This window comes from Grampus griseus (genome assembly GCF_964374135.1).
Source record: "Grampus griseus genome assembly, chromosome: 3".
NCBI lineage: Eukaryota > Metazoa > Chordata > Mammalia > Artiodactyla > Delphinidae > Grampus > Grampus griseus.
The window spans coordinates 82,667,938-82,686,458 of NC_139019.1; the positions used below are offsets into that span (position 1 = coordinate 82,667,938).

Consider the following 18,521-nt stretch of genomic DNA (forward strand, 5'->3'; position numbering starts at 1 on the left):
TGTACTTCCACAGCTCTGATTGACTTCAAACAAATTACTGGACCCTAGTAACAGAAATCATATGTTTGATGTCTTAGATGAGAAATGAACAGATACGAAGTAATTTTCTTTTATAATTTAATCACATAATTCAGCCTAAATTGTTAACAAAATGTGGAAATTTATGTATTAAAGATAAAAATTTATAATAAGAAACCGCCCACATACTTTACTTAAAGGGTAATTACCCTTCATATACTCCATAACTCACTAGCTTTGATGAAGGTGGCAGTGAGTTATTATGGTCTTTACTTTGTCAGAAAAACTTTAATAACTTCATCATGCCACTGGTGTCATAAAGTTATGGATTGCATGCAAGGCATAATAACTTTTTCTTTTTGATAGGAACTACATTTCTCTTTTCAAGTGGTCAGTAATTCACAGTTAGGGATTCAAAAATGGTGACTTTGCATCTATAGATGATTTCTCTACTCACAACAGCAATGAAATGCCTTTTTGATATTTACATACTTTTAAAAAACTACTCATATATTAGTGTGAGTGGAATCCTTCATATGAATTTTAAAAAATAAGGTGGAATTCTTTTGTAACACGACTGAGTAACAGATGATAATATCTGCATTATGGGCTGTGTTACGTCTGGTTTTTATGATGGTATGAAATCAGATATTGTGTTGAGAGAGGCTCATAATTTTATCTGAAACATACAGCTTTGTTTTATTTCATTTGGCTGGAATTCTTCCAATTAAGTAACTTTTAACAGAAAAACTGAGAGCATTGTGGTGGCATTATTAAAACAAGTATGTGTTAATCAGGATGTGTGAGATAAGAATGTGTGAATAGCTGGAGGGGAACATATCAGCTACAAGAACATAATGGTTTGGTGGTTAAGTGCCCTGATGGTTGACACTCAGGGGCAGAGGCTAGAAGGTGTGGGGAAACAGGAAGAATATTTATAGACGACATTACTGAAGGGCGATGCGCTTTGCTAGAGGGAAGTTGGCTAACACTGGAATTATTGGGAGATTCACCTTCAAGTCATAGGTATGAAAAGTATTTTTATTTTTAACTTGGGCCTTTGAAGCATACAATGAAAGGAAATAAAATAGCTGTTTTGCTGCTAAAAACTCAGTCTAGAGACTGAATTTGATGATATTGATTTTTAAAAACTCAAGAAACACGTTTATTGAAAGTTGGTACTTTTAAAAGCAAAACTTATCTAGCAGTTCCACTTCTATACTTCTGGGTATATTCTCAAACAATTTGGAAGCAAGTACTTGAATGGGTATTTGTACACCAATTTTCATAGCAGCGATATTCACAAAAGCCAAAAGGTGTAAATAACCCAAATGTCCATCGACGGTTGAATGGATAAACAAAGTGTGGTATATACAGACAGTGAACTATTACTCAGTATTAAGAAGGAATGAAATTCTGACACATGCTACAACGTGGATGAATCTTGAAGACATTGTGCTAAGCGAAATAAGCCAGACACAAAAGGACAAGTATTGCATGATCCCGCTTACACGAGGTACCTGGAGTGGTCAACTTCATAAAGATAGAAAATAAAATGGTGGTTGCCAAGGGTGGGTGGGTGGGGGTGGAGGCTGGGGAAAGTTGTTTAATGGGTACAGAGTTTTAGTTTTAGAAGATGAAAAATTTCTGAAGATGGGTGGTGGTGATGGTTGCATGACAGTGTGAATGTATTTAATTCAACTGAACTGTACACCTAAAAATGGTTAAAAAGGTACATTTATGTTATGTATATTTTACTGCACTAAAGAAAACAAAGCTTACTAAAATGGTAATATAAAGTAATAAAATGCTTCCAGTTAGAGAACAAACTAATGAGACAAATATAAGGGTTAGCTAACTACTCATTCATAAATATTCAGTAGTCATCATTAGACTAAATTTGGGAAAAACACATTTTCCTTATCTTGTATATGATCTGGGGAATGATTTGCCCATATTTAAAAATATTGTCTTTCAGTACTTGACATAACTCTTGGAGCATGGAAGATGCTCAGTAAATATTTGTTGATTGATATTTGTTTATTCAGGAAATTATAGTTATAGCATCATGTGCAAAATAATCAGCTTAACTGTAACTCGTTAAGCTTACTTATAAGCTCAGTGAACAGGTAGCAAATATAACCTTTAAAATACAGGCAATCAAAAATGTAGTATAGATATACTAGATTATGGGAACTAATGTATCTTAGTTATTATAAAATATGCCACGAATTTTTGTTGTTGATATAAAAGCAATATTGATGTGATCTCAAGAAATGAGCAGTTATTTGCCTGAAAGACTGCCTCTAGGATAGCTAGTGCTATTATCCCCGTTTTATAGCTGTACAAAGATCATGGTGGATCTCATGGCCATCTTCATGCTTATTTTACTAAGACAGTAGCTTCTTTTTTTTTTAATATTTTATTTTTATTTATTTATTTTTTTATCTTTTTGGCTGCACCCCCGCGGCATGTGGGATCTTAGTGCCTTGACCAGGGATTGAACACACGCCCCCCTGCGTTGGAAGCATGGAGTCTTAACCACTGGACCGCCAGGGAAGTCCCAGACAGTAGCTTCTTCATCTAACCCTCTGGTTCTTATGAGGATAATTTGACTCTTATCCTGGGATCCAAGTGGTGGGGTGGAAAACCTATCTAAACAGTGTGGTATTAGGTTACCTAACGCTGCTTCAGTTGGCTGCTTTTGCCAGGCGGAGAAGTGATGCCACTCTCTTCATTTCTGTGGACAGAGTCTATTTTAAGCCTCTTATAGGAACATTATTTTCATTATTCTGAACAGTGTTATTCTAGTTATCAGAAACTGAGTATCACTTGTAAAAGAGGTTATACAGTTTTATTTTTGTGAGTAACTATGTTTTCCCCCCATTGTTTCTTGAATTATATTTGTTCATTATGGAATATTGGCTAATGCATAAAAAAAGCTCTGTCGTATTTTAAAAATTACCCATTATTGGGAGTTCCCTGGTGGTCCAGTGGTTAGGATTCTGGGCTTTCGCTGCTGTGGCCCGGGTTCAATCCCTGGTCGGGGAACTGAGGTTCCACAAGCCATGTGGTGCAGCCAAAAAAAAAAAAAAAATTACCCATTATTTTACCATGCAGAGATAGGCACCGATACCATTTGTTTGTGTGTCAGCAGTTCTACTGTTCTGTCCATGCATATGTGCACACACATTAACAAACAGAGACACAAAACTGGGAGACATAAAATTAGGATTGTAATGATTATTCTATTTTATAACCTGCATATTTTTTCACTGAGCATTAAATAGTAACATTTGCTCATATCCCTAAATATTCTTTCACAGCTGCCTTCTAAGTAGCTGTATTTCCTTTGATTTTATGCCTGCACCAATCCTCTATTACTAGGATTTTAGAATATTCTTCTTTTTTTGCTATTATAAATGACACTATGATGAAAATACTTTTAGATTAATCTTTTCCCTATCTCTATTTATTTTTTAAGAATAAATCTCTAGGATAAAAATTAAGTAAAAAGATATGAACATTTTCAAAGGCGTTTGATATATATGTGTCAAGTTGTCCTGCACAGAAAGACTGTGCAGGTTTATACTTTTCTAGTGGTCTGTATCAGAACACCCATTGCCCATCCCAGAATTAGGGCTTTTGTTAACAACAATTTGAGAAGTGGAGAATTGTAATCATTTATTTTAATTTGCATTGGTGGTGAGCATTTGTATATGATTTTTTAGCATATGTATTTCTTCATGTCATGGTTAATCTGATGTGTTCCTTTTTTCTATTTGTGAGATGTATTTATGTGTTAAAGACATTAACCTGGCTGTATGTAGTTTCTTTTGCAACTGCTTTTTCCCCAGTGGATTTTTCTGTTTTCAACATTTTGCCAAGTATTACCAAGGAAAAAAACAAACAAACAAAAAAAACAACAGAAACCTTTGAGGTAGATTACTTAACTCTATTTGGGGTTTGTTTCTGAATACAAGATAGATAAGGTAAATTACCTTCCTCCAACCTCAGGTGAGAAAAACTTACCCTGTCAATTAGTTGTAAAGCATTCAGTTTTATGATCCGTAACCAGATAACTTGTCTCTAGGGTTTTATCTAGGATATGCTAGGCGTTTCTCGAAGGAAAGTGTAGCTGTAGTGAACATTTCCATTTGGGTGTGCTCCATTAAACCAAGTATTGCTGAAACTCAACAGCAGTTGACATTTTAATTGAGCAATATGCAAACATTGAGAGAAGTTTTCCCCATCCTAATAAGGAAGATAATAAGAAATTGATTATTGAGTATTTCTTACAGCAAAGTATTTGAGCAACTCTCTGGCCCTTTTTTCCATGAATGAAGATTACAACCATTTGCTGTTTTGGAGTTATAATTTATATTTATACATAGTATTATGGAATTTAGGAAATTCACTTCAAATACATCAAAGTTAACATTGATGTGTGTATATATGTGGGTTTGTGTTTATGTTAAAACATATGGGAGGTGGCACAAGTAATGCCAAAATCATTGAGAAAAACATTAAAGGTAAATGAAATCTTTATTGTCATAAATTGCTCTCCAATTCAATAGTGATAAAAGGCATGTGAAGAGACTATAAGGTTACTTTCAAGAATTTACCAAGTTCCAGGAAATGATTGTATTTGTATAAAAGACACCTGACAAATGCACAAGGCTTTTTATCTGTTTACCAAACAATTGATTATTAAGATCTCTTGGCTTGCATAAGCTTTCAAAAACAATATGATACATGGTCACCCATTTGCCATTGACTGGCATTATGAAGAGTTGGAAGGGGGCAGTATACTAACATAATTTTATGGCAAATTTAGTAATTTGAAATCTCTTCTAAATACACTCGAGGTGCTCCCTATCTAAAGGAGCTCTACAAACCATAATTTCGTCAAGTGAAGAATTTGTAGCACGTAATTACCATTGGTTCATTCTTCATGCAAATCAGAATACAGGTTCACAGTTTTTGAGGCTTATGGTAATCTCATACTGGCTGATAGTTTGATTGTGAGTAGGAAATGTGCTTTCTTTAGCCATCTTAGATAGAAAAAGGTAACACAAAAGTCTCCAGTAGCAGATAAGAGTTCTGCCAAGTCGAGTTTAGCTTTAATCAAGTAACATAGAGATAATTTTTTTTTTCTCTAAAAAAAAAATCTCCCCTTTGGCATCATGGTCGGTTAGGAATCTTGGTCCTCATAGGAACAGAATACATACATTTTTTTCTTTCTACACTAAAATAATGTCTTAGATCTATTTTTCCTTTCTTCCTCTTAAAATTATTTAAGATAACTTACCTGAACTTGTGAATTTTTTCTAGAACACCTGCTTCTTTGCTTTTAAAATTCCTAGAAAAAACACATAGATACATATTTAAATATATATGAAGTGTCTAGGTGTTTCTGATTTTAATGCTTAAATCAAAAGCTTTTTGTAAATGGAAATTTAAAAAATTGTGAAACTATTGGTAAATCTTTTAAAAAGTTGGTTAGTGCAGTATTTTAAGTATGTTATATACATATATATTAATATACTTCAATATATTAAGTACATAAGTAGTGGTTTTATTTTAAAGCTCATTTTATTTAAGTAATATAGTAATATCCTTCCTCATTTAAAAAACTGAACTAGTAAAAGATTTTAAAAGAATTTTGAAAATATTAGATGAATTAAGTAATTATAGGAACACTTTTATCCTAGATTTATATACAAAATTAATTTATCAATTTTGTAAAGTGATTAGAGTTAGAGCAGATAATATTTACATTTTGAACTTAAAAATTCAGCAATATGTGAAACATATTGAATGTGTTGTATTATATTTACCTGAGAATTTTTGCCTTAACAACTTAAAGACCCATTTCTTTCTTTTTTAAAATTCATTAAAAATATTCATATACTCACTGATCTCTAGGGGAACTTTAACTAAAATTCATTACTTATTTAATACTTTTGAATTTTTTCCCCATTTTTATTTATTTTTTGGTTTCCTTTTTTTTTAAGCATCTTTATTGGAGTATAATTGCTTTACAATGGTGTGTTAGTTTCTGCTTTGTAACAAAGTGAATCAACTATACATATATATATCTCCATATTTAGAATGTACATGAAGTGGTTTATTTATCCTTGGCCAGATACCACTTGAGACTCTATTTTGTAAAGCTAATTTAAATGATCATTTAAACATGCATTACTGTTACTGGTTTTCTTCTATTTCTGGCGTATTGAGGGTCATGCAGCCCTATGATGACCGGGTAACATGGAGGTGAGAGGGGGAGGCAAGACATCATCTCAGTGAAGGTCAGGAAGGGTCAGCCTGGAGCGGAGGTGTGATTTGGGCAGGTGGAAATGAATGTTTTCCTGGAATGAATTGGCAGAAGTAGATTCTTATTGATTTAGATACACTTCTGACCAACTGAAGGGAGGAATTATTCAACCCAGGGTTGAATAAAGCATTTCAAGCATTTTGTAAGAAGTGATTAAATCAGGGAAGCTTCCTATTTTAAAATCAGAGAGAAGATATCAATGTAGACTTTTAGGAAAAGTTTAATTTTTGTAGAGAACTGAAGACATTTTGATGAAATACGAAATTTAGTAAAATTTACAATTTCCCCACCAAAAAATTGAGTGTATAATATTTTTTTACTCTTCAACTGTTTATTCCATAATCAGTTACTGTAGGGGATAGAAACCCAATTGTATACAAGTTAAAAGCAAAAAAAAAAAATTAAAGATTGTTAGCTTTAAAAATACATATCTATTGATCACGTAAAATGTAATAAACATTCTGCCCTTATCATTTTGCTTGATAATCATGTGCTTCAAAATCTGGCACCATCCTTCATGGGATTCACAAGTCCTACTTCCATTGTGTTGTTTATTTAGGTTATGTAGCTTTTCTCAAAATTAAACAAGTGTTTAGCTGGTTCCTTCAAACATTGACAAAAGAAGATACAGAAAAGTGGTTGGAGAGGGAGAAGAGTTATCCTGCCCAGATACTTTCCCTGTTTCCTCTTTTCTGCTGCTTTCTTTCTGCTGCTTTCTTTCTCTTCACATACTTCGATAAAACTCAAAACTAATTGAGATTTTGGGGGGAACCAAGTGAGACAAGGAGAAAAGTTTACAACTGCTGTCTGACCCCTAGTACTAGTGACACTCAGTTTTTTGAGTACCACTTGCAGTTTCAGAGTGCTTATCAGAGCCACTCTTGCTGCCTTACTTTGTGTGTACAAATTGCTGTTAGTGTTGCTACTATCTGTTTTGTATCAGGCCTGCTGGCTAATTTCCTTGTTTATTAGCTAAGTAATTTTCTTAGTGGCTATCCTTTTGACAAACGAAGAAATCTTAGCTGCTCTGAGAGGGAAAACTGAGTTTGAAAAATCATGGTGAAAGGGATAAGGAACATCTGTATTCATGCTGCCGCTATGTTGTTGATATGGGAGAAAATCTGGTGACTGACCTTGATTCTTGACCGAAGTCCCAAAAATACACATAATTTGGCCTTTACCCATAAGACAAATAGCAACAGTCTCCAGTTAAAGCAGGGATTCAGTTTCCTTTGGGTTGGGTGTGGAAAAGGGAATCTTTTCCAACCTTATTATCAGCGGGATTAGTGAATTTTTTCCAGAAATATTTTAGATACTCCATTTCAACAGAAGCATTTTGTTTGAATTCATATTTTATTAACCAGGAGTTATTTTGTTTAATTTATACTTGGAGATTTAGAGGCCTGCAGTATTGTTTTTAAGGGAGAAATGTCTTTTTATTAAATAATCAAACAAAATCCAAATACCCAATGGTGTCAACAAAAAACTCCTGTGATCTGATGATAGATTTTGGAATAGGGCCCCTGGAAGAGACAGTGGCACTATATTGGGGAGCCAGTTCAAGATTTCTATAAACAGGTTTAGGTTGGCTGAAGTCCATGAGAGGTGGAACCTCTAGAACTAATCGTCTGTTACCCCACTGACCCTTCAGGAGATCAGTCATCAGGGGTTGCCCTGGATCCATGTTAGGAACCAGGTTTATAGGTGAATAGTCTAGGGCTCTTATAGACCCATCTCTGCCCCTACAGCCTGTGAATATGAATCTGACATGGCACCAAAATGTGTATTTATCCACCAGATGTTATCTCAGAGCTTGGGCAGTGAGATTGGGTATTTGCAGTTCCACACAACAGAAATCCATCTTTTAAGTAAGGCAAGAAAATTTGAGCTTCCTAGTTTTTAAGTAGGAGTCACCTTTGCTCTTGAAAACTGGGTTACGATTAAGTTACCTTTTTATTTTTGTTTATTAAGCACCATAGTCAGCCAGCTAAGATTAGAGAAAATAGTGAAAGAGAAAGCATTTCTCCATCCTATCATTGACTCTCCTTGTACTTTTGCCTTTTTCAGTTTCTTTCCCTTGGTTTCCTCATCCTGTTTGGGACCTCACATTCTATAAACTATGTCTCCCTCATTGAAAAGTAGCCACCTGCTATCTGTATAACTATGAGCAAATTACTTAACCTCTTGGTGCCTTGGTTTCCTTACTTGTAAGATGGCAATAGGATATTATCTACATCATAAAGTTGTTATGAGGATTAAATGCATTAAGATGTGTCAAGCACTTAGCTCCGTACCTGGTTGTACAAAGTGCCAAGTGGCCAATTAGCTAATAATTGCTAATAGAATCTATTAGTGGAAAAACCATAGAAAACCATAGACTTCAGTGCCAAGTTTCAAAATGTTAAATAACATAGACTTGTGAATTCTTTTTAATGTCCAGTAGCACAGGGGCTCCTGTTTTGCTTCTTCTGCCCAAATAGATTTGTAGAATGTCTTAAAGATACAAGAGGACTGTTGGGTCAGTCCCCAGAAGACTGTTGAATAGTGAGAATATCCTAAGTGTCCGAGGAATCATATTGAGTCTGTTACTTTTATTGGAAAAGGAGAGTATAATAACCATACAGTGTTGAGGTGGTTGGTTATTTTATGTATTCATTTCTCTCATAGCAGACACAGTACTTTGTTTATCTAAGGTGAGTGTTCTAAATTATATGACCATTATTAAATCTATGTTCACATTAATTTCTGACATGGTGAGTATATTTCTTTTTGAGGCATCACATTTTTAAACATTTAGAATATAATCTCACCCATTTTACTTTGAGAATACTGTATGTGAAATAATTTTGAAGGACATATTATTTCCTAGTATGAATTTTCAGTAGGTGGCTAATGGCTTTTGACCTGCTGTAGCAGCATACAGAACTGAATGTCAGACAGAGTACTTTTTAAAAGCTGCGTTTTTGTTTTGCATAATGAATCACAGTAATTCTTTTTGAGATTGCCTTGAATATTTTTCCAAGTAGTTATTGATGGAGACATGTCAGTTTGGTAAGAGAGAGAAGAGAAAATTGTGATGTTCCAGCATTTAGGTTTGAAGACTATTTAAATATATTCAGATTGGTAAATACAAGTATTTTAATAAATAATATCAGATGTAATATATTTATAAGTTAAAAGCCATACAAAGTACGTGGTGTCAACTTTCCACCTTTCCCATATCTTTGGACCATTGTTATGAAAAATCACACATTTTAATCCACTCACTTTTCTCCTTAGTAATTTCCATTTTCTTTTGAAACTTACACAGTATATTCCATGGCCTATTTTCATAAAACCTTTAAGAATTATACATACCGAATAATAATTCTCAAATGTCATGTGAAAGTAGACCATGGCATGCACTATATAAGTGACAGATTGGTTAGGGTTCGAAGGTTAGCGATTTTAGGTCATTGTCAAGGTTAGTTTCAAATTAAGTATTGGCACAAGTTTTTGTGCAATCACAGTCTTTGCAGTCATGTGCCACATAGTTTATACATTGAGTAATGCTCTGATTTATACTTAGTTGAATTTTTGAGGTGAAGATGTGTATGCAGTTTGGTTAATGCCTAAAGTCCTTGTGGAGTGATGACTGTGAGAAAATGACAATATGAAGAGTTATATTTCCCGTACTGAACATATTAGAGCTGGCATTTTGCCACTGAACCATATGATGAGGGAGGAATATTGTTCGTATGCTTTGCATTTAAGGCTTAATTTCTGAGGCTGAGTTCTAATTTATTTATTCCCTTAGGTAATTACTGGTTTTTCGAGATGCAAAAGAAATATATTATTGGAATTTTTTAAATGGTTAAACTTGTATCATAGATGTCCTTTCTTTAAATTTAGGCACTAAAAATTCTCACACATCAAAGTAGCTTGTGATTCTCATTTGTGGCTAGAGAGTTAACCATCTTTCAATAATGCTTTCAAGTTAGCTTTTCTTCTTTTTTTCTTAACCCAGCATGGGTTCATGAATAAAACTAAACACTGTGATAGATATAGTGTATTATTGCTCTTGCCTATGGCTCTTGCTAATAAAAATTCAAATTCTGGTTAGTTTGCTGGAATCAAATCAAGGTAGTATATGGCATGCTTTTCTCCTGTTATGAGGCCCTCTCGTAGAAAATAGATGGGAGGGAAAGAAAGCATGGGGTGGAGGGAAAGGACAAAGCAATTCAGGGTTAAATATATTTTGGCTTTTCTGCCTATGTTGTGGTAAGTCTGTAAGCTGTACAAGAGTTTTTACTTCTTATTGCCTTGGAATCCTTAAAAATAAAATTCCTATTCCTTAGGACTAACCTCCAAAAAATTCCTATTCTTTAGTCAAAGTATATGAATATGTTGTTGTGTGGGTGAGGTAACAATAACAACAGTGGCACTAACTTAATTTGCTAGTGTAGGTATGCGTTTTTAAATTAATTAATATTATTTTTATTTGGCTGCATTGGGTCTTCATTGCTGCGCGCGGGCTTCCTCTAGTTGTGACGAGCGGGGGCTACTCTTTGTTGTGGTGCGCGGGCTTCTCATTGCGGTGGCTTCTCTTGTTGCAGAGCACAGGCTCTAGGCGTGCAGCCTTCAGTTGTTGCAGCACGCGGGCTCAGTAGTTGTGGCTCGTGGGCTCTAGAGAGCAGGCTCAGTAGTTGTGGCTCACGGGCTTAGTTGCTCCATGGCATGTGGGATCTTCCCGGACCAGCGATCGAACCCATGTCCCCTGCATTGACAGGTGGATTCTTAACCAGTGTGTCACCAGGGAAGTCCCTATGTGTGTGTTTTTAAATACAGCTAGATGAGACGCCTGTCAGCTGAAAAATAGGATAGGTGATGAATAATAGGTAGGTGATTGCTAAAATAATTTGGAATTCTGACATTGCTAAAATTGTCAGCTTACTTATAAGATGACCGAATCACTAAATCAAATAGGGTTTGGCATTTTAACGAATAAGATGTTTTCCACCAACATCAATACAGGAAAGAATTGTGCCTGGATGCTTTCCTTCCGAATGAGACGTGAGAATTTAGAAACCAAAGAACATGCCGGAGCTAGAGTGATGACGGTACAAGATATTCCATCCTGGAGCCAGGCCCCATTGGGAGGACCCTTAAAGTGCAGTTGGGGGAATGCAAATAAGGAGCGTATTTAGCAAAATTACACATGTATATGACAGTAGGTAGGAATATGGTCTTACGAGTTAGAGATACCCAAATTTGGTTCTCAGTTTTAACTATTGGAAGGCTGGTCACTTTGGGCAAATAAGTTATTCTCTCTGAGCCTCAAATTTCTTAACTATAAAATAGGGATAGTGATGGTATCTAATTCATATTATTATTCTGAGAAATAATTACCAAAATTAAAAAATTTTAAAACCTATAGTGAACAAGAACTGCCAATTCCAAAGCCTTGGAAATCTGTTCCATTTATATATTTTGCAAGTAATGAGACACACTGTTACGCAGGCCATAGCTGGCCTCAGAATCCTGCTCAACTCAGAACAGCAGGAAGCTCCTACTATTTTGTAGAAGTTGGCACTCAACATAAAACGTCTTTGTTTTCCCTGAGCGAATCCAATGCTACCTGTCTTCCTTCTTTTTTTCTATTTTGCTGACAGTCTCCCTAATGCAAATATCAATTTACTTATTTGGAAAAGTGGGAATGGAGAGATTGGTTATCCATAATCATAATGTTCAGGCACTGTGGTGGGTGCTTTACAGAAAACTGTGTTAAGTTACTCCCACATTTATATTTCCAGCTCTGTACCCCAAGCTCCGTTCATGAATTACCTTATTACTTGACTCCAGTTAACTGTCTAATAGGTGTCTACCCTTATTGCTCACTGTTCACTGTCCTTCAGTTACACTGGGCTTCCTCATGTTCCTTGACATCCTGAGCTCATTTCTGTCTTGGGACCTTTGTTCTTGCTGATCGCTATGCCTGGAAGGCTCTATCCTTTTATTTTGTGCATCTTGCTCCTTCTCCTTGTTCAAATGCCATTTCTACTGAGACTGAGGTTTCTCTCTGACAACTCTGTCATTATTCTTCCATCTAGTCAGTTTTTTATCTTGTCATCCTATGATGTGTTTCTTCAGAGCCTTTTCCCATATGTATAAAATTATGTTATTCATTTAATTGTTTATTATTTTATCTCCCAACCCAGAATGCAAGCTCCTTGAGATCAGTGGCCTTGTATGGTTTACTCAACACTGTATTCCTGATACCTGAAACTGTGCCTGGCTCACAGGAGTGCTCTGAACAACCTTCAGAGGTATGATTATTCTTTCCTTAGTTTTATAGTTGAGAGAAGTGATGATCAGGGAGTTTAAGTAGCTTGCCCAAGATCACAGGGATTAGAGGTGGCAGAGCTGGGATTTAGACTCAATGCTGTGCTCTAATAACCTATGCCACGATGCCTTCCCTTCCTTAGTTGAAGGTCAGGAACGTCAGTGGGAGGCAGGGGGCTGTGTTGGTTCTTGGAGCTTCCTTTGAGTCCCAGGGCCAGCGGTTAATGTTTCCACAGCATTGTCAGACAAGAGCTGGTCCTGTTCACCTTATACTCTAGTATCCTTGGCTTATCTTCTCTTCCCTTTTCCTTTTCGACTCAGTGCCCAAGACACGCATGATTAATATTTTACAAGAATGCATTCAATCCTTTACTGCTTGGGAAAAACAGTGAAACACGAGATTTTAAAGAAGTTCCCGAAGGGCTAGAATCCATGAGTTTGAACCCATATGGAATCTTCCACCTGGCCAGGATTCTTCCTTTTTATATACATGCTGTTTTTTGAGCATTTTTTACTTGGCAGTGGTTGCAGCTATAACTTTCTTTTTGTGAGTTTGTGCTAACAACACAGATAATGCTTTGGTCGTACTTGGCCCCTATTGACTTAAATAGTTCCACCTCTGTGCCTTTCTGCCCCATCACCCAACCCCCTTGCAAGATGCGATGGTGAAGCTGGGCTATTTATATTGTTTTAACCAGATATACTATAGAATAAAACAGGCAGTTTTCAAATGTATATCATTAAAATGTATAAATGTGTTTCAGCTTTTTGGGGAAAGAAAAAAAAGAAAATTTATACCAGGACAGCTGATTAAAATGGGATAATCCACTGCATTTAATAAGTCACACCTAGCAGATTATAGAGGGAAAAGTTATTGGTGCTCTTTATTCTAGGACATTTGGTGTGTGTTGCTGCATTTGACCTTTTAGAAGCTGTTGACATCATTTGGGAACTGCCAGTAAACCTGCCTTAATCTGTTAAACAGGAGGAATCTTAGCATTGTGGAACTGACTGGTTGATTAATTTAAATCCAAACACACACAGTCCTGCCTGGATGCCCTTTGTGAGACCCTCACACAAAAGGATTTCATTCAGAGGCATTATAACCCACATCCTGCTGTCAGACCCTTTCAGCTCAGTTGGTCTTCTTAGGCTGCAGGCATCATCTTTAACCCCTCTTATGCTTCCCTTTTTTTCATGAAAACAATATCTGTGTTTGGATTCATACAAATGCTCTACATTTTCAGCAAAGTTCTTAATTTGTATCCCAGGGAAAAGGTATTTTAAAGTTCCACTAATTGAGAGACTAAAATGGGAACTTATCTTAAACTGGCTTCTTTAGAGAAACTACATTAGAACTTAATCCAGTGCTTCCTTTGGGAATTATAATCAAAATTAGAATCATGACATGTTGAAGTAAATTCTTGGTATTAGAGTAAGCCATCATCTATAATTCCTTTGACTTTTAGATTCAAAACATTGAAGGTTTTATAATCATTGTTTACTTTTGGGAAAACATCAAAGTTAATTGACTCATGGGTGAGTTCAGTGGTAGTATAAAGATCCTGAATGTTTAAATGAAAGCAAAGTTTAAATTCTTTAAGGATAAAACTTTGAATAATTTCAGTCTATTACAGGGACTAAGAAAAGTACCCATACATTGGGCACTCTGATGGGCTTGGTTGCAGAAGAGGGCAGATATTTGTGTGGGAGAAACAAAAGCATTGCCTTAGAATGCTTTCCTAGCACATAGAATGTTAGACTGGAAAAGATCAACACCCTCATTTTGAACAACAAAAAAACTAAGGTCCCCACTTAATTATTCAAGCTCTTACTTGGCCAATTTCTGTTTCCTCATCACCCAATTATAGACTGTACTGGAATACAAATGAAGCCTTTCAAAGAAGGTGGTATAATTTGATTCTCTGTGGTTTTGTTCATTATTATTACTTGTAATAACTTTTTAATTGAGAGCTTTTGATATGCCAGTACTTTATGCATTATCTTTATCGTCATAACTACAGTATGAGGTAGTACTAGTGTTCTTCTCTTTTTGAAAATGAAGATCTGATGTTTAGAAAAGTCAGGGATTTGCCCAGAATAGCTGAATCATGAGATAAGATACTTTTTTTTTTTTTTTTTTTCCTTTGAGAAGGTAGACTTGTAGCTAGATATAGGGAGGAGAAACGGGTAGTAAGAAATGTTTCTCCCAAGCCTCAGGAGTTGCCTTGAGAATATTATGGTGATGTGAATGACTCTGCCGTGGGTCACTGGCAAGGAAGAAAAATTAAGGCCATTCTGGCCTTAATTCTTCAGAAACAGGGGATTTGTTGTGAGGGGATATGAAAGCACCTCCTTTCTGGCCGTCATCAGAAGCAGTAGATGTCCAGGTGAGGAGCCTGTTGGGGAACCAGAGGACCTAGAAGATATGTGGTTCAAGAGAAATCATTGCATCATTTTGAGACTCTGTTTTTTATTTTCATTTCTAAAGGTGAAATTCCAATTTCTACCTTACCCTACGGCACTAGGTTGTTTCAGAGATTAAGTAAAATAATTTATTCTTTGGAAAATCAAAAAATCACTTTGGAAAATTAGGACACAATACATTTTTTTTGTTTATTTATTCAATAAATATTTATCAAGTGAATGCCAAAGGCAAATCATAGGTGCTATATTGAGAATAGGAGGCAAATATAGACTTTGTCTCTACTTTTCAGAAGATTGAAGGGAGAGGGAAATAAGACGCAAGATAATAACTAGGTAGTAGAATGTTTTAATTGCAGTTAGCCAGGTGGAGAATACTGTGGAATTTCTGGGGTGGAACCAGTCCCTGATGGAGGAGGTAGATCTTGAAGGATGGTAGGATTTGGGCTGCCAGGGAGGAGACACAGGAGGAGTGTATGTGCGGGGTGGAATGAGGAGGTAGGTGTGGGATTCCAGGAAGAAGAAACAGTAAGAGCAAAGGCTTAGAGGAGGGAAGGTATGGGGACATATTAGTGTATCAGATTGTCTAATTGGCTGTAGCTGAAGGTGCCTGGAGATAAGGTTGGCAAAGATGTGTTCACATGGAATCTGTGAACTCTGCACTTTATTCAGTGGTGCACAGGAGGAGCTTTTTAGGATTTTGAGTTTTGTGGTAATCTGGTCAAGGCCATGATTTGTGAAGACTCATTAAGGACAAAGTGATATGAAGAATGATTAAAGAGGTGGGACAATGAAGTCAGGAAGACCAAGGACCAGAGCGTTATGAGATGACTGATAGAGAAGATCTAAGCTAGAGGGGCAACTGTGGGGCTGGAGCAAGGAGAAGATACATCTGTGAAATTTGGCCACTGAGTGGGTTTGGCCAGTGATGAAGAGTTAGAACCCTTTTGCCGTTGGAAGTTAGTGTGATACTTTTTCATTAAATCAGTATGAATTTGTTTTATTTAACAAATTTAACCTCATATGCTAATAATAAAATCCCATATACACTGTCATTTTTCAGCCCTTATGCTATCTTTAATTGGAATTAGGAAAAGTGTTGTATTAAGACCAGAGGAGCCAAGAATGTTGCTTCTCTGGGCTAAGAGGAAGTTCAGTGTAAATCATGAGGCAAAGCTGGGTTAGAATTGAGGGTGTTTTGAAATCCCCACCCCTTCCTGAAATAGCTGGAATACTTCTCCCACTCAGTAGCTTGTAAAATTACCCACCACTATAAAACCTGACAACACCATATCCTGGTGCCTTTCTCACCTTCTGCGATGGCCCACACTCTGTCTGTGGAGTATGTTTCTCTAAATAAATCCACTTCTTACCTAAAAAAAAAAATAGAATGGAGGGTTTTTTGCCTTATCAGAAAGGTGGTTTCCAGGAGGGGGCACTGCAGCTGACTAGTCAAGGCTTTAGAAATTCTGGCCAAATATCCCCTCAGAAGTGGTGCTTTAACTTACATTTGCTTTTGAATTGGCACTTGCCAACATGAATTTAGTTGAAGAAATAAGTTAAGCTCAGAGTCTCATTGAACCCTAAACTTCAATTTAATGATTAAGGTGGTTTGTAGATGAGATTTATAAAACTTTCGACAGTCAAGGGGTGATTTCTTTGCTGTGTCTTTGTTTCCTGTGAAAGAGTATTTTACCTTCTAATTTTTGTTGTCTTTCAATCTGAGATATTATAATATTGTTTGGATGTCTGTGAAGCCTTAAGATCCATTGGGAAATAAGAAGTGGATTTTCTGACATTTAGGACAGAGAAAAGGAGGTATACAGTTATCCAGAAAGAATATGTCAGAGCTTGGTGGAGCTAGTGCTGTTATGCGGTACTTTGTCCCAGCTCCCAGCTCTGTGCTGTGAGTGGCCTAATGTGGGTGTGTGCTTCACGGGCTTCTCTGTGCTATCCTTGGGAATCCAAGTAAAGGAGGTAGTTATCATTTAAGAAAGAGTTTATCATCTTCCCTAAGAAGGTGGGAATGAGATTGCATTGATCAAGAGATTTAGTGGAGTGGCAAGAGGAAATAGAACACTCATGAGAACGTGACACATTAAGCTGTTTTTGTAGCGTAAGAGGAGAATAAAAACTAAATAAAGCCTGGATTTAGGGAATGAACGTTGGAGATACGAGGCCCCTTTTCCCTAAAGCAAGCGTCTTTTTTTTTTTTTTTTAGGGTAGGAGTTAATTAATTAATTTATTTATTTTTGCTGTGTGCGTCTTCGTTTCTGTGCGAGGGCTTTCTCTAGTTGTGGCAAGCGAGGGCCACTCTTCATCGTGGAAGCAAGCATCTTTAACAGGACACAAAATCTGGCCACCTGGGGCCATTTGTCTCACGGACACTTGATTTCTATTCCTGCTGGTGGTCTTCCATATTCCCTTCAGCCTTCTGTAGTGGGCGGACATCTTTTGGTTTGGTCTTATTTTTGGATAGGCTATTTCTTTAATGATGTAGAGAACATTTAATTAAATTACATATTTGTAAGAAGAACCAGTACAATGAAAAGATCATATTGATTAACATAGACAATTTTAAAAAACAATTACAATATTAAGATCAAATTCAAGAACACTCAAAAGTAATTTTTGGTTAGCAGGCAGCCCAGTGGGTGAGTGCTGCAGCGCAGGAGCTGGTGACCTAGGGCATCCTGCTTAGCCTCAGCATTCAGCACGTGAGGGACTTGGAGAGACTCTTTTCTAAACTCAACCTTTTTTTAAAAAAACCCTAGCAGGGGGCTTCCCTGGTGGTGCAGTGGTTAAGAATCTGCCTGCCAATGCAAGGGACACAGGTTCGAGCCCTGGCCCGGGAAGATAGCACATGCCATGGAGCAACTAAGCCTGTGCGCCACAACTACTGAGCCTGAGCTCTAGAGCCTGCAAGCCACAACTACTGAGCCCATGTGCCACAACTACTGAAGCCTACGCGCCTAGAGCCCGCGCTCTGCAGCAAGAGAAGCCACGACAATAAGAAGCCCGTGCACCGCAACAAAGAGTGGCCCCCACTCACCCCAACTAGAGAAAGCCCGCACACAGCAACAAAGACCCAACGCAGCCAATAAATAAATAAAATTTATTAAAAACAAACAAACAAAAACCCTAGCAAACTAGCTTTACTGTTGTACTCTTACTTTATGACCATCCCATCTCTGGAGTAGTCAATACACCTGTTCCCTTTTGTGTGCATGCTGTCCAGATAACCTTTATTTACCTTTCCCAACCTAGTTTTGTTTAGACAGGTGGATCATCTCCCAGAAAGAGTTGTTTGAAACAACCTTGAAATAGTCTGGCTAGTATGTTAGGATCTAGTCCACTGAAGCTGTCATTGGTCTTCTCTGAGAGCAAGTAAATCAGGATTGCAAGTTCAGAACACATT

General features: G+C 36.6%; 1 protein-coding gene across 15 annotated transcripts in view; it reads left to right on the forward strand.

Annotated features, from left to right (window-relative positions):
- Positions 1 to 18,521, forward strand: part of PAM (peptidylglycine alpha-amidating monooxygenase) — a 282,213-nt gene that overhangs the window by 28,646 nt on the left and 235,046 nt on the right. For 13 of the 15 annotated variants that reach the window (XM_082650119.1, XM_082650111.1, XM_082650123.1 and 10 more), the window contains exon 2: positions 12,556 to 12,663. The exons of the other annotated variants lie outside the window; for them this stretch is intronic. The gene's annotated coding sequence lies outside the window, so the exon portion shown is untranslated. The remainder of the gene's footprint in view (positions 1 to 12,555; positions 12,664 to 18,521) is intronic. 15 annotated transcript variants of the gene reach the window in all.